This window comes from Peromyscus leucopus, chromosome 7 (assembly GCF_004664715.2).
Source record: "Peromyscus leucopus breed LL Stock chromosome 7, UCI_PerLeu_2.1, whole genome shotgun sequence".
In the NCBI taxonomy this organism is placed as follows: Eukaryota; Metazoa; Chordata; class Mammalia; order Rodentia; family Cricetidae; genus Peromyscus; species Peromyscus leucopus.
In genome coordinates, this window is record NC_051069.1 from 37,346,128 (window position 1) to 37,363,655 (window position 17,528).

Sequence of the window (17,528 nt, forward strand, 5' to 3'; positions counted from 1 at the left end):
GGTTAGGTCTTCTACTTAGCTCCGGAATGACATTCTCAACAAGTCCCCACTGGCATGGGGAGTTTCCCAGGATCTGCTTTTGTCTTCTCTGTGGAAAGGGGTAGCTTCTTGTGACATCCAAATCACCCACGAAGGGCCAGTAGCCTCCCACCAGCAAGTCAGGTGGGAATGTCAGCTACTGAGAGCCTGCACTATGGGGTAACTAACGAGGCAATCACGGCAGACCAGAGGTCCTGGAGGCTGAGCCCAGGATAGCGCACTGATACAGGATCACTGAGCAGGAGTGGTGCTGTTTAATCCGGTGTTGAAGCCCAGAGCACAGAGGAGGATAAGCGGAATGTTTACCGACCAGATAAGCCAGTATTGGGCAGAGCAGTGCATAAGCCGTAGCGCCAGGCATATCTGGTTTCAGAGCTCAGATTTTCTGTTATTAGCTGTGGCTCTGGTGATTTGCTTGTTTCTGTCGCCAAAGTGGAGAAAATGCCCATCTTTTGTGGTCGCTGTAAAGATTAGTAAAATAACATATATCCTGTCCCTAGTGATATATGTTGCCCTCACAGTGGTTGACAGGTGTGGCATAATTACACACACACACACACACACACACACACACACACACCTTTTGTTGTAGGGGAAAAACATATTTTCCAAGTTGAAACAAGATTGTATGTAGCAAAGTACATTATAATAAAATAATTTGCAAAACTGAGGCATTTCCATTTAAAGTAGTTTTATTATCTGGATTAATCTGGCCTCTACATATTTTTGTAATCCAAGCCTTATTTATTAATGATGCCATATTAATATAATATAGCCTACTCATACCACCCGTGAGGGATTAGTTTCAGGCCCCAAACAGATACGAAACTCTGCAGGTGCTCAAGTCATTTAAAAGATTTGGAGTGGTATTTGCATATAAACTATGCATATCCTCCCATATACTTTAAATCATTTCTAAATTACTTTTAATCACCTAATAAGATTGCAAGTGCCAGATAAATTATTGTTGTACTCTATTATTTATGGAATAGTGACCAGGAAAAAAGTATGTTCCTGCTCAGTACTGATACAGCTTCCATCTAAAGTTGGTGAAGCTTTGCACACAGAATTTGTGGACATAAAAGGACAGTATTGTGGTCAAATACAGGTGATTCTTACTGAAACAACGAAAGCAGACTGCATCTTTCTCGTATTAGTCGATAAAGTGTCGCTTTGCTTTTACTTACATTGTACCTTTGCCAGGATAAAAAAAAACTAACAGTGTCCATGCAGGAAGCAGCTGAGCAGGCTTGACACCGAATTGGAAATCAGGTGTGTCACTCAAAGGGCAGGTGTGTCACTCAAAGGGCAGGTGTGTCACTCAAAGGGCAGGACCAGCGAGAGAGGTGAGGAGACAGAGGGCTCTGTCACCTTGGACTCTTCAGCTTCTGTCTCCCTCCTAACTGACACTGTGGATCTTGGCTGAGGTTACTTTCCTTCCCTCACTTCTGGCTACATGGCATGTGAGCTGCTGTCCGCGTCAGCAAGTATCAGGGCACACACTCAGCGTGAGGAGACTCAAGCAGGGTGTCAGCATGCTGAGATACTGGGTCCCACGGAAAAGTCAGTTCTGAACTGAATTTGGAGAGCAGGCCTGCTCCCTGGGGCCGGAGACCCAGTCACGTGCTGGCTAACCGAGTGAAAAATCAAGCATGAGGGCGTGCTGTTGATTACAAACCTGCCTGGGTAAGGACCCGTCACACAGAATTCACAGCCAGGAGCCAGGTCAAAGAGCTAGGAAGGATCTGAGGAGCGACTGTGATAAAGAACTGAAGACCAGCTGACCTGAAAATGCTAGCATTTTGCCAAGTTCTGCCTCCACATCTGAGCCCTGGGTAAAGGTCCGTGAGAACATTGCATGGGCTGGGCTACAGAATCAATCTATAAGGCAGCTCCTGCAACATCCACCTATTCCAAATCCGTGTCAGAGCAAATGACTGCAAATAACTGAACATCCTCACAGTTAAGGGTTTGCAGCCTTTCTGGGCCATAGGACACACTCCCAGCACTCGGGAGGCAGAGGCAGGTGGATCTCTGTGAGTTTGAGGCCAGCCTGGTCTACAGAGCGAGTTCTAGGACAGCCAAGGCTACATAGAGAAACCCTATCTGAGGGGAAAAAAAAAAAAAAAGAGTTACCTAGCCACTCTACGCCTCAGTTTTCTCATCTTTATTATAGGGATAATGACACTTAGCTAATAGGGTGATTGTGTTTGTGTGAAGTAAATGGCATCATAGATGTTAAAGTGCTTAGCATTTGGCTTGGCCCTAAGGAAAGCCAATAAAAGTTAGGCATTATTACCAATTAAACAGTAATTGACTATCTGTTCTAGGCCACACCCTATGCTTTCTGTAGGAGATGAGAAGATATGAGCACTGCTCTCAAGGAGTTTAGACCTTAAGGGTTGGGCAAGAGGTTCCTGCTTCGAATGAACAGCTATAGTAAATTATGATATTTCCACAGTATGGGGCACAGCAGGGCACGTGGGAGAGAGCTTATGCTAGCTTGTCTTGAGAAGTCAGGAACTGCCTCCAGGAGGAGGTAAGGTATGAGCTGAGCCTGGAAAGAAGAATGGGGTTTGTCTGGAAGACGAGTCAAGGAGGGAAAACATGGAGCCATGGGAGCCTGCTGGGAGTCAGAGTGATGGACAGGGAGGAGGCATGGAGACAGAAACTGACGGCGTGATGGCTAATCTTGACTGTCAGCTTGACTGACCTGAGAGACACTCAGCAAAGTTTTCAAATCACAGGGGTCCGTGTGTCTCTGCAGATGCTTCCAGGGATGATCGTGTGTGGGACAGCATCTAAGGAAGAAGACCCATCCTGAGTGTGGAAGGTACCACCAACCAATAGGCTGTCCCAGGACAGAGTAAACTGACAGAAGAAAGCCTGTCTGCAGATCCAAACTCAAATATTCTTGAGAGGGGCATCGATTGCCACTGCCACCTCCTGTGACCAGCAGACTCTAGCTCCTTCAGTCTGGACATGGACTCGCATCCGTGACTCTCCAAGGCCTTCTAGATACTCAGCCTTGGACAGTATCACTGGTCACTCTGTTCTGAGGCTTCCAGCTTCTTGGACTGAGTAGCCACTAAGTTTCACCGGCTCTCTAGCCTGCAGGTGGCCATTGTGAGACGATTTACTCTCACCTTACATAAACAAATATAAAAAAAAAGACTCATAATTCTTTAAAATCACAGGTAGATAATTAGATGGGAACCAAGTCATAAAGGATTTTTTTTTCTTCTGTGTTGAAGAATTTTCCTCTTTCCTGTGAGTGATGAGAAGCCACTGAAAATTTTTAAGTAAGGAAGCAGTGGAAGAGTTCTGTGGTAGAAAACTACCACTCTGGCTGTGGTGTGTAGAATGGATTGGAAAGGTTAAAACCCGCTGGAGGGGGACCAGGCCAGAGACTAGAACAATGTCAGGAAGCAAGAGCCTGAAGAAGGAGGATCAGGGCTGGGCAAAGCAGATGGATGCTTCAGTAGTGAAGCAAGCAAGACATGGTGAATGACTGGATACTGGGGACAAGGGGAGAGACTAGGGAAATATTGCCCCGCCCCTTCTCTGGGATGAGGTCTTCACAGAAAGTGTATAAAAGCACATAGGCTAATGTGAGTGAATTTAGGCAGTAAAAGGGGTCCTGCCTCGTAAAACCTGTTAAAGGTGGGCGTCACATACTGGCTAGGAGTGCAGATCTGGATTTATGGGCTTGAGGGGATAGCTGAGACAGAATGAAATGTGTCGTGGGAGAAGAGAAAACAGTGTTGGAAAGTCAGGGTCACCTATCAGACATCCCAACCAATGTGTGTGGGTCTAGTGGAGATGAGGAGGCACAAGGAGACTGAAAAGAATCCCCCAAAGTAGCAGGGAAAAACAAATCCAGAAAAGGTACCCCATCAGGAAGGAAAGCCAAGAGGGTTGAATGCCATTGCCAACTACAAAGACCTAAGAAAGCTACACCATTTGTTCCCTGATGACTTTCACTGTTGACGTTGCCAACCCATGCCAAACCACTGTGAGGGAGACAAGGTGAAAGGAGACAGTTCAGGTTACTCTTTTGAGAAGCTTGGCTCAGAGGTAACCTGGCTAAAGTGGAAGGAAAGTAATGTTTTTAGTATGGGAAACTCATCAACATATGTATATGTTAAGGATAAATGGAGTCTGATGATTCAGGGGGAAAAAAAAAACAGAGCAAGTGTCCCCCAGGTAGGATAGCGTGACTTGTTACCGCTGCCTGACAAGCCATTCCTTAGATTTGACTCCCCCAGGAAATACCGAGACACTGAGATTTCCATGGAGAACTATTAGGGCACCACCATCTTGGGAGTGCCTCGTGTGAGGGAGCAGCGAGAAGACAGCCAAGACTCTGGTGAAGCAATGAAGTCTAGAATAGCTTTGGGTGACAAACAGGAATCACACGATAGAATCACTGTATCTTCTGGAAACTCCAATAAAGACCAGATGTCATAAATCTGCCGTGTCACCAACTTCTAGGCAGAGTTATTTTCCTCAGCAGGGCTCAGCCTCCCAGAAGTAAAGGCAGAAGAAGCTGGGGGAGGGAGAGGTCCTGGCATGCTTCCTGTCCCGAGGTAGGCCTAGGGAGGGGCCTGCAGGTCATGCCTCTACTTGAAACTTCCTTTTCTCTCTCAGGGTTGTTCTTTATCGAGCCTTGGCTAATGCAGCCATCCAAATGTTAAAACCAAACAAAAACAGAGTACACATCAACTCATTCCCAGAATCAAACTTGAGAATGATTTAGAGATGAGTGAGTCAGATACATGTGGACTGAATTTTCCTCTAACTACACACGCCATAAGAAAACCCTAGACTGGGCTTTGGAATTGACGGGTCCCATTTGGGACACCCAAGTTGTAATAAAGGGAGTAAAATGTGTGTTCATTTTCTAGTCCCAGATCATCACACAAGTTGTGAAAACTTCTGCTAAAGGCTATGCAAATTATTAAGACTACAGATTCCTGGGACACATTCCTAGGAGGCAAGACTTGGGCACCCAGGTAACAACCCAAGCCCAAGCTGGCATGGGTCCATCCCAGGGTATGGCTTTGCTGTCTTCCTTCACTCTTCCTGTTTAAGTGAGGGGCAGCTTGAGGTCACTAGGAAAATGCCAAACTGACCGTGGGCTCCAGATAAGTTTACATTGCTTCTTTAGTTCCCAAAGCAAGGCTAGGTAATGGGTGCTTTTCTTGAGTTTAAGGTTAATGTGAAAGAGAGAGGAACATTACATGTGGAAGAAAATAAAGAATCTAGGGGGCTAGAGAGATGGCTCAGCAGTTAAACACAGCGACTGCTCTTGCAGAGGACCAAGTTCAGTCGCCAGTACACACATCAGTCAGTTCACAATGATCTGTAACTCTAGCTCCAGGGGATCTGATGCTTCTGGTCTCCATTAACATTGGCACTCATGCTTAAGCCCACATACAGATACACATGCACACACATGATTAACAACAAATTAATTGCCTCTGATGTCAAGGAGGTAAACATCATCTTGTTTTCTGTGTTATCCACTGAAAGATTAAAGGTTTGGATTGGATGGCGACAACTAACCTTTCATCTTTGGACCTTCCTCTCCAGGTCTAGGGCCTTTAGGCCTCTTCCATGCTCATCTTTCTTCTTCTCAAAAGACATGAGGGCAGTGGTGAGCTAAGATGTTGACGTTTTCTTCCACATCTTGCTCAAACTTTGGGCAGTTCTCTAAGCTACCATTAAGTCGTCAAGCAGACGTTCATTGACACCCATTTCTTTCCACCACTCTATCTAGACTGGGTGAAAAGACACACAGCGATCTCCTACAGAAAAGGAATTCTACCAAGGGCCCAGGGATCAAAGGATTGAACAAAAAACAGGGTTAGGGGCTGGCTAACGGTGAACCCCCCCAACTCATCCTAATCTGCCACCTAGTGAAATACTTTCTGAGTTTCACTTCCCATGATGTTATCCAAGATAGAAGGAAGGAAAGACCCATATCTTGACCCCATGGCAAGGATGGAGAAGGCCAGGGCAGTGAGGGTTCATGGCAGGTGGCAGTAACTGGCAGCTCTCTACGCCTTGATCTCAAGGCTACATCCTCTCAAAGGAATGATGGTGGGAGCCAGGAAGAGAGCCTTGAAACGGAATGCTGGAACTTTGGTGTTGGATGGGGCTTATTAACAGCTGTCCTGCAGATGGGGAAGAACATTTAAGTCTTGAGTTTATATTTCTAGAAAAGCTTCCCTCCCCTCCCCATCCCTCTCTGCTCGCTTTCTCTCTCTTGCTATATTATGGGTTTTTTTGCGAGGTTTAGAAAAATAAACAGAATCTAACCATAACTGTCTGGAAGTGCTAAATTACCAGGAAAGACATAACAGATTAGCAGTGCAAATTAAGCCTGGGTAGGAGATGGCCAGGACACTGGGGAGCTGAGAATAGCCCTCAAGAGTAGTGGTTTTGGTTCATCCTCTGGGAGGGGTTGCTTCTGTAGACTGCAGACTTGGCCTAACTGTCTAAGAGACTTGGGCTCAGAAATGGGGGAAGGCATAAAGTAAGCCACTCCCTTGTGCTTGTGAAGATCTGGCCAAGGCCAGGTAGCTCATCCGTTGTTTTCAAGTAAGACTGCCCCTCATTTATCCCGCTGCAGTTGAACCTCACTTCCAATTTAAGAAACCATCCTGGATGAACCTGAAGGCCAGTGTGTTGGTTAGTATAGGCCAGGCACAGGAGGGCGAATACTGCATGAGCACCCCTATATGTGAAATATTTGGCAAGTCAAAGTCATAGAAATAGGGAGTGAGATGGTTTACAGTGGCTGGGAGGGGATGCACTGAGGAGATGCCAGCCAAAGGACAGGAGGACAATGTTCAAGAGATCAGTCTTAAATCATAGTGATGACCCAAAAATGTATTGTACACTAGAAAACTGCCCTAAGAGTCAATTTCAGGTGGCCTTACCACAGTCCAAACCTGAGGTGATCTGTTTGCTAAGCACCTCGATCTAGCCATTCTGTAGTGTATACATGTATCAAAGCATCCTGTTATATACACAACAGAAATATGAACAGTTTTTACCTGTCAGTTAAAAAGCAAAGGAAAGGGGGAAGGCTGGCGGGGAGCAGGAGGAGGGATGAGAGGGGGATCTGTGGTTGGTACATAAAATGAATTTTAAAAATTTCCTAAAAAAAAAAAATCAAAAGAAAGAAAAAGAGACGACTTTCATCTGCCTTCCAGGAACCTATTGGTGGGGACCAAGGGACGAAACTCAGTTATCTCGGCCTTGAGAAGGAACGTAGAACAAAGGTCCAGGCTTTCACTTGACAAATGAATGAAGTCAAGCTCGTGGAGAACAAGATCCCTCAGCCAGTGAGTAACTAAGCGGAGAGCTCAGCTCTCCAGAGTCCCGGGACAAGCGTGTGCCTTCTAAATCAGATACCGGCCATCTCTCCAGCTTTCTCACTGTTTTCCAGAGAGCCATGAACTTGCGTGTGTGCCACTAGTCGGCAGCTACAGCTCCTATGGCTTTAAAGTTCCCATACCTTAATCTTAAGGTCTCTACAGTTCAAGTCCATAGTTTATACTTACTGAGCGCCTGGCATTTGTCAGGCAAAGTGTTAATGACCAATAACTCAAAGGTGAGTAGGACACAGACCCCAATCTTCAAGATTACTCACAACCAGCAAGGAAAGGGTTGGGGTTCTTTTTGACAAACAGTTTGACCCCCTTAGCTAAGCATACCCACCCCCCACATCCATGCCCAAATCTTTACAATTCATGCCGGGTGGGTTAGGCAGTGTAAGTTACTGGGGTAAGCTATGCCCTGCAACGTGCTCCTCTGGCTTCCTGAAGGAAATCGCCTACCTCCTCCCCACTCCAGGCACGTGTGCCATGGTTTGGGTATGAAATATCCCTCACAAGCACATGTACTGGGGGCTTGGGTGCCAGCTACTGGTATTTGGGTGTGGGGCATTTACCCACCAACCCTACAGCTCCCCAGAGTTTTCTTGAGTGTGAGCAGCAGGAAATATTAGATAGAAGGATTTATAGCGGAGAATCTTGCGGAGATAAACAGAAAATAAAGGAGAGCCTCGAGAGGGCCTGGAACCTAGTCCAACGGGCCCGGACTGTCTCTGGCCCAGGGTTTTTATAGAGATGCCAAGGGGTGGAGCAAAAGACCTCCTCCCCCAGCACAGCCAAGTGCAGACCATCTCAGACACCTGCACTCAGGCCCGTGGTCCTGATCACCCTCTATTCGGACCTGCTGGGTAAAGCCACCAGGAACCCGAGAACGGGCTCCCACATTTGGGGAAATGAGTGAGTCCTGAGACCTTTGACCTAAATGATGGATTCATCCTTTAATGGATTCACTATATGATAGCATTATTGGGAGGCAGTAGAAAATGGAGGTAGGGCTTAGTTGGGGTAAGTCGTTCACTTGGGATATGCCCTGGAAAGATGTATCTTGCTCCCTGCCCTTTCTTCTCTCTGCTTCCTGAGTACCATGGGGGTGAGTAGCCTCACTACATGCTCTTACCACCACAGTATTTTGCCTTACCTCAGGCCTAACACAATGGATCAAACCAACCATTGACTTAGCCTCTGAAACCATGAGCTCCCGTTTAAGTTGTTTTTCCTGGGTATTTGTCACCACAACAGAAAGCTAACACAATACCAAAGGGACATTTCTAGCTTCCTAACATTGAGGGATGGCTAGCCTGCGCTTGAATCAGAGTTCTACCAGCAGGAAGCCAGTAGATAAATTGCCTCGTATTTCTGAGCCTTGGTACCCACTTTACAAAACTCTTGTGAACTCTGATGAAGTTCAAACACAATCACTAAACTGCCCAGCTCCATGTATGGCTCACCGGAGGCCTGAGTGAATCCAACTCACCATCGTTTGTCTTAAGGGCTCTTTTCTAGTAACCAGGTATCACTTAGAACATGACAGACACACAAGTATTGACAGACTGTCATAGCTGATACCCTTCCAGGGCACACAGAAGCTGACTTGCCATCTTCTCCTTGCTCAGTGTGACTTTCCTCCTCAAGTCTGCCTGAATCAGACCCCCAAGCCTTAGGTGGCAGGACTCCCCTTCCTTCTGACTCAGCTTCTGTCCCCATTGCCAACGACAGAACTGCTCCGATCTAAGCCACATCTCTGTTTCAGAGTGAGATGCTGTATGGGAAATGCAGTCTCTAATGAAAAAAAAAAAGACTAGTCCATGATGGAAAAGTTGCAGAACTCTACACTTCCTGTCCCTGTGCATCATAGCCCTGGTCTTCCTCTGTTTCTTCATCTGTAGTTTGGGAATACCAAAGGTGCCCCTTTCAGGTATGAGGGTGAGATTTGCAAAGACAAATGAATGTCCCCCCAAAAAGGAGAACAATTCATATATACTACTATTTTTTTGTTCTCTTGTTTCCTTGACACATCTCAAGTACAAATGGGCCGAGATGGATCAGGAAAGCAGTAGTCTCACTTATTCTTAGTAAGTAGCAGTATTCTATCTCATCTTTTCCAATCCACAAAGCAAGGTTAGATGCTGTCAAATCACCTCCTTAGTATTTGTGCTTGTACCCATAGGTTAGCGCGGTCTCAATCTTGGCCAGGGAAGCATCTTCCTGCAGTGAGCAGGAGACAACACAGTGCCTCCCGACTGGTCAAAGTGCTCAGAGTGCACGACTCGGTGCACAGCACTAAAGGGAACATCTTTGTGTTCGTTTGGTTTTGGTTTTTCCTGACAGTGTTTTTCTGCGTAACAGCCCTGACTGTCCTGGAACTCTCTTTGTAGACCAGGCTGGCTCTGAACTCACAGAGATCTGTTAGCCTCTGCCTCCCGAGTGCTGGGGTTAAAAGCGTGCGCCACCACCGCCCGGCTGAAAGGGGAATATCTTTATCAACCCTGTGCCCCCACTCCCGGGCTCCAGGGACGTCATAAAAGAGGGGGCAGAAAGAAAGAGCTGGAGGACGAGGAGGAGTCCTGTGAAATGCTGTCTTCTGGTCACGCCATAGGCACAGCACTCGTGAGCTCACTGCAGCTATGCTGGGTTACCTGTACAACAACCGCACGAGAGTAAGCCAGCTAGATCCATCAGCACTCCAGCAGGCAGCCCCAGCTGGACCCAGAGGGTTGCAAACATGAAGGAAACATGTTGGAGGGTGTCCTAGGAGAGTAGGAGGGGTGAGCTGGGAGTGGATATGATCACGATACATTATATATATATGAAGCTGTCAGCGAATAAACAAAACATTTTAAAAGGCAAGGTCCTCCTCTTTCCACCTGAGCCGAGGGAGGCAGAAAGTTAAGGGTGGATTCCAGGGCTGAAGCCAAAGCTGCCTTCTCAGCGTGTTCTGGGGAGTGAGCGCTCTTGGCAAGGTTCCCTGTGCAGTGCCGAAGGTGAAATCCATCACCAGTGCTGGGGACGGAGATTAGATAGGGAAAGTAAATCAAGGCTCCCCAGATAAGAAGACACAGCCTGGGGCCTGAAAAATGCAGCTCTCCTGCCAGCTGTCCACTTCTGCGAGCTGCAAAGCAAAGGTTAGGTAGAAAGCAGCTCCGACCCAGGCTGGCCCCCTCCTTGAAAAGTGGGAGGGAGCTCCTCCCTTCCCTCTAACCCCAGGCCCATCTGGAAGGAGCAACAGGCATTTTTATTGGACTTTCTCAGCAAACACACTCTCATGTGTGTGTGTTTGTGTGTTTGGGGGGGGAGAAACACACACACACACACACACACACACACACACACACGTGCACAGGGACACACGAGAGGGGGTGGGGAAAGAGAGCATATCCATTGACATCAGAGATTAAAAATAAAAGTTTAGGTTCAGGATCAGTATGAAATCAAATCTTGATTCTAAATGCTTTTTAATTTTTAAATTTTATTTCTCCTCTTCCTCTTCCTTCTCCTCCTTCTTCTCAATGGAAAGGATCAAACCTGGGCCTTTATCAGGACATGGGTGGGTCACACCTGTAATCCTTTTGAGGCTTGGGAGGTAGAAGCAGGAGGATCATGAATTTGAGGCCAGCCTTGGCTACTGAACAAGAGAATCTCAAAAACGGAAACAGTAGTCAGGGCCACACCGATGCTAGGCAGATACTCTACCCCAGAGCTGTGTCTCCATCTCTTACACTCTATGTATAATCTTTAACCTGCCTCATCACGATGAGCTTTGGTTTCTGATAAGGATAATGTAAATAGTACTTTGTGGAACTTTTTTTGAAAACTAAACACGATCATTTCTCTAGAGCACTCAGTAGAGTGGAACACAGAAAGAGCTTGATCCTTTGAACCCATCTTAGACACAAGACCACCGGAGACTGAGAACACAGAAACCTCCTTAGCTTCCTCCTCTTCTCCTTCGTAATGCTCTGAATGCTACTCCCTGAATACAAATCTGCTCACATCAGGCCCTCTTGTCGGACATTATTGAGCAGGAGATCTTTGCTTTGGCCTCTCTTCCTGAGTCATTGTCATGAGTGTTTCCAAATACAAGAACTCTTCCTACCTCCCAAACTGTATGTGAAGTGCACACCTGACTGACTGCCTGAAACGGGAGTGATTACAAGAGGCGCTCTGACCAGAAGGATCGGGTTAGGAAGGGGAAGAAGGCCGAAGGCCGGGCAGTGGTGGCGCACGCCTTTAATCCCAGCACTCGGGAGGCAGAGGCAGGTGGATCTCTGAGTTTGAGGCAAGCCTGGTCTACAGAGTAAGATCCAGGATAGGCACCAAAACCACACAGAGAAACCTTGCCTCGAAAAACAAAAACAAAAAAGGAAGGGGAAGAAAATTATAACAGCCACTTGAAGGCCAAGATGCTTTGAGAGAAGGGAAGGGAGTGAGTGTCTAGGAAGACAGGGAAGAAAGGCAAAGAATGATACAGGCAGGAGGTCCCTCGGACAGAGGGCTCATTGCTTCTTCCAAAAGAGGACCCGCATATCTCTGCATCCTCCCAGCCCTGCCTTCCTCTTTCCTCTCATTATTATCTACTAAGCCACAAACATGTCCCTGGGGCTGGAGTGTGATGGGAGACATTTACTCGGTGCCTCCTGTTCTAAAGTTGTCCACAGTCTAATTAGAGAGGAAACAACCCCACCTGGGGGGTCTGGGGAGTCGGGGAACCTGCCCTTGTTCTCTAGTTGAGATAGGCCCTAGTCAAGTCGTGAGGAGCTGGAAAGGGTAGGCCGTAGGGGGGCTGGATTGATGCAGTAGTGAAGAAAAGCCTGCATGGGAAATCTCCTGAGGAATGCTGGGAAGAAGGGAGCAGGGCAGGCTAGACCAACAGCCAATGCAGGAGAGCGATCACGTGACCCACCTTCACGTCTTGGCTTAGCAGCAACTTACTAGCTGGGCAACACCGGACAAGTCAGCTCTTCCTTTGGGTTTATCATGTGGAAGAATAGAGCCTCGGTCCAAGGTTTGCCCTGAAGCCATGAGGTGACAAGGAAGGCAACTTTATGCAAATGCGTGGGTTCCAGTGATGGCGATGGGTGTGCTGGAGGGAGGGCCACTGCAAGAAAGAAGACATCTGGAGATGAGAGAGGGGGCTGCCTGGCAAAATTAAGGTGGGTTTGGGGGGTGGGTTGAGCCATCTTTCCCCTAGCGTTCCTTCTGCAGCCCGCCGGGGCTGGGAGCACGACGAAGAACGTCAGAGAGAGGGGCGCGCGCGCGGACTGACACCCTCCCTTAGTGGAAACCAGACAGTGAGAGGCAGACAGCTACAATCGGGGAGTGACAGAACATGAGTGGATATACAAATAGACAAGATTAACTATCCCCATTGTATACACAAGAGGCTTTGCTAACACTCGGCCAATTAGAAAACTAATCTAAACAGCCACCGGCTTCCTGGCTCCTCTCAGAGCACTTCGAAACAGCTGTTCGCCTTGCACTTGCTGCTGGCCCGGCAAGTGCCAAGACTTTGTCTTGGGGCTGGGTCCCCACTTAAGCCTCAAGGGCTCCTCAAGAGCAAGGGATTGTGTCACTTCCGTCCCCTGCGTCCCCTCTCGGGCTCTGCTGTGTTACATAGAGTATTCCTCCCCAGGTCTAGGGCTCTGAGAAGCCCAAGCAGAGGAGCCCTTACGGCACTTTCCACGTTACTTGGCCATTCATCTGGGAGCCATGCAACAAGGCAGAATCCTTTGATGTCTGACAAGTTGAAGTACAAACAACTGGATGTCTCAGCAATAAGATTCCCCTCCATAAAAGGGGATAATCATGATACGTGATACATGTACATGATAGGGTTAGAACATGCATGTATATGTGCATATACATGTTTATATGTATGTATATGCCTACAGTTCCTGACACTGTAGGTAATCAATGTATGGCATTTCCGATTATCATTATTATTATTAATATACTACTACTCTTTAATGGCCATTATTACTGACTGCCGGTTACCTGAGAGCCTGAGGAGCAGGTAGCCTCTAAAACAGTCCTTGATTGTCTCTCTCTGGGCACATCTACAACTCATGAGTGTTGCAAACTAGAGATCACCCTGGGCTGCATAGTGAGAACCTGTCTCCAAAAAATCAGCTCAGTGATAGAATGTGCAAGGCCCTGGGTTCAGAGCGCGCGCACACACACATACACACACACACACACACACACACACACACACACACTATAGTAATTTGTCACACAAAGATGGATAGCAAATACAAGTTCTTTGTGTTCTTAGCACAGCATATGGCATATGGACTAGAAGTCACATTAAACGGATGGACAAACAGATAGATGGATGAATGAATGAGTGAGCAATAACAGGAAAAGGCATCCAGCCCAAAGAAAGGTCCAAATAGCTAGTTCCAAAACAGGGCTCCTTCTTAGTGCCCTCTGTCCTACTCTCATTTTCAACCCCAGGTCCCTTCCCCCTGCTTACTGCATTTAGTCATTCTTTGAATTTTTATTTTCCTCCTTAAAAAGAAAAAAGAAAAAGAAATACAACTCTCTAAAATATCTGATCCGGGTGAATTGGAATGATTTCTGATGGAAAGCAGTCTTGTCCAGAAAGGCTTTACCCACCCTGCTTAGGAATGTGGTTGCTGCAGATATTAAAACAGACCTGCTGGCGTCTGCACTGAGTGCTGAGCCCTGCCAGAAATGACCTCAGCCTGCACAGCAGGCTCTTACCTATGAAAAGCTGCTGCTCTGGGCTGGATCACAACAAAAATCTCCTTCCCTAAACCCTGCTCCTTCTAGAGACCTCAGGCTGCACCCTCTACACCAGTGCCGGAGGCCCAATAGCCCCTGCAGCCTAGAACTCCAAGTCAGGAGTGAGTACCATCAGGACTCCAAGAGAACGCTTCGAGGCCCACTGTCTGGAAGTGACTTGGGTTGAAAGATGTGGGCTCGTGGCTGACAGACCTCCCTTTTTCTCCCCTTCTCCTTCCTTAACAGTTCTGAGGGACTTTGTTCTGGTGATGCGTGCTATAAGGGACACCCTCCAGGAAAGGCCAGGACTCTTAAAGTGGAACCCGAGACTGGAAATCCTCATAGTAAAGACTCCTCACCATGAAGCCAAGCTTCCACCCTGGGCCCTGGGTTTCACCCTGCTTCACTCAGTTCCCATTGTCAAGTGGGAACCCATCAAAGAGGACATGGAGATTGGTTTGATACTAAATTTCCTAGCAGAATCTCTACCAACATATTCCAGCCTCTGAACCCAACCTATCTCTTTATACTCCCAACAACTATAACAGCTAAGATTTGTCCATCTCATTCTTTGATGCAAAGCACTTTTACACTCGTTATTTCTCACAAGAATCCTACAAAATTTTCAGTCCCGTTTAGCAAATGAAAACATGGCAGCTCATACTATGTCCCCCATGCTTGTCCTCTGCCCATGTCTTCTTCCATGCTGGCCTCTAGAGAGCTGAGCTGAGTAGACTCATGTGTGTGACTCATGAGCTCACATGGAGTGGACTAACAACCGGTCTCTGGAGACCAGGGTTTTAAGTTCTGGGCCTGCTACTTAGATGATGTGTGACTTTGAGTGGCTTGCTCCATTTGACTGGCTGGAGAGCAAGAAGGATTCAATTACCATGAGTACCTTTCAGCAGGAAGTGATCAACATGCAAATGAGATGCAAAGAGGGAGACAAATGAGTACTGCAGATTTGAGAGTCACTTGTGGAAAGAAGCTGGGGTTCTGAGTCAGGAGACGATGCTTAGGGTCCCGCTTTACCCTTCGCTCACTGTGTTTCTGGGAAACCCTAGTTTCTCTGAGCTATCACTTTTTCACTCATTCTAAGCGATGAAAGGGTTGACGTTGACAAACCGGATGACCTTTGGAGTCACTTCTCGATCCAAAGCATGATCCTTTGATTCAGTTTCCTCTTGGGAAAAGAAAGTTTTCCAACTCAGTGGGCAGTGCTTTGCTATTGTACAATCAATGCCATCTGGAGCTTAAGCAGGAAGTAATGACCCTGTAGCCAGCTCCTCTGAAGAGGCCAGGAGAAAGAACCCTGTGCCTTAACTCTACCTAAACGTGCTCCTCCATTCCTGGCTCCTTCCCCTTTCAACAACACGACATTGAGACCTCCTTTAGGTGAGAAGATGAGCTCCCAATGTCCTGTGTCCTTGACTGTCGCCAGCCAGTGATTATTGCCCAAGTCAGTTACACTCCAGACAGACTGGCACTTGGCTGATCTCTTCCGGAAGTCTGGAAGCCTGGGCTGAAGGTTAGTCACAATCCCCAGTGCCCAAGGAGACCCAGGGGAGGCCTGCAGCTGCTCTCAGCTGTCAGTGGAACAATGCAGACCCTGTCAGGTCCCCCAGCTGAGCCCTCTTTCAGGGTTGTTCAGATTGCAGTATTAACTGGAGGCCACTCAGCTGCTTCCTGCTCCTTGAGCCTCGGCACAGATGCCTTAGCAAAGATGCTCAGCTAGGTCTTCACCTAACCGGAGCCCCCAGCAGCTGAGGGAATGAAAAGTTCCAGCACCATCTCATAACGTAAAACCTAACGTCTCCCATTGGAAAGGACCCCAGGGACCAAGAGCCCACGGCCTCTATTTTCACACATGTCGGCCAGACCCAGAGATAAAAGCAGAGCTCGGTTTTCAGGAACCTTTAGGAGGTAATTTTATAATTTTTTTTTTTTTATTATGACAGTAATCTTCTAGCAAGTGTCCCCCATAGTCATACACTTGTTGGAAATACCTGTGCTAGTGAATACCCTGCACTTCAGCAAGGCATGTCCTGCCTGCCTGTAGAGCTCAGCTGTCCCCAAGCTTAAGCGTCCTCTCCCATCTCCACAGCATACCCAGTCCTCCCAGTGCCTAGTCTAGTAGTTATTATCAGCCTCCACCCCAGCCCTCCACCTCTCATCAGTGTCTCTCCAACACATTCCTGGAGACCCTCCAGTGTGTAAGGTTCATCTCTTCCTTCCCTTTGAACTGTGGTGGGTTCTTGCTTCCTGATTATTGACTATCATGAAGTCCCATCTAGGAGCTAACCCTGTTAGGAAACCCAAGGCCATTTTAGGGATATGTAGGGCGAAAGCGACTCCTATTACACAAACCATGTTTCCAGATGACCCAGAGCAGGAATCCTGGTCCTTGCCACCACCGAGTCCACTCTGATCTCTTCTCTTGCAGGACTGGAGAATGGGCTGTACAATAAGGACCACAGCTAAGTGGCACTTAGACCTGGAGACATGCGGAATGGAGTGGCCAGGCACGGACGCGAATGGTCTGCGAAAACTAGACATAAGCCCAGAGTCTAGCTGCATTCTCTGCAGAGCGGGCTGGTTTCCTTGATGCTTTTCTCAGGTCCTAATGAAAACAAGTTGGAGTCATGGCTGGGGCCGGGGGGGGTGGTACGCAGGGGGAAGGGGGTGCTGCAGAGTGGAGTTTATAGGGACTTGCATTTTCTTAACAGCTCCCTCTCACTCACACATTCTTCTACATTTTTCCCTTTTATTAATGTGGCATCCTTCCCAGGCCACTTTATGGGACCATGTGTGTTTCCACTTATGCCCTGATTGAGTTTGATCACATCTCTCCCTATGAAGAACCCTTAGATCTTACTCATGGCCTTCCCACCTCGCCCTGCAGGGTCTCATCATTTCAGTTGCTCCAGGGTTCTTGTGCTCATCTCTCAACTCAGTCCCGAGTACCCCATGGTGTTTCTCACCATGCCTCTGCCTCAGGGTCATACCTCATCCGGACCCTGAATAAGACAACCCAATTTGATGACTCACCCAAATCTGCAATGACTCCTGGAAGCTTGCCCAACAATCAGATCTGCCTCAGAGGATGAAAAGGAAGATTTGCTACAACTGAAGATTTTCAAAGGAATGTGCTTCGAGCCCTGAAGGCCATTGCCAACGAGCAGCTCTGAAAGAACACAGCTTTCCAAGGGGCCCGCTTTCAAAGGCATGGTATGCGTTTTTGGAAAGTCAAGCTTTGGCGTGCTTATGAAAACAGATATCCGCGGTGCCTGTAGCAACGCTGCACGCCGCCGAGCGTTTCTGTCCTTGTCAGCTCGGTTC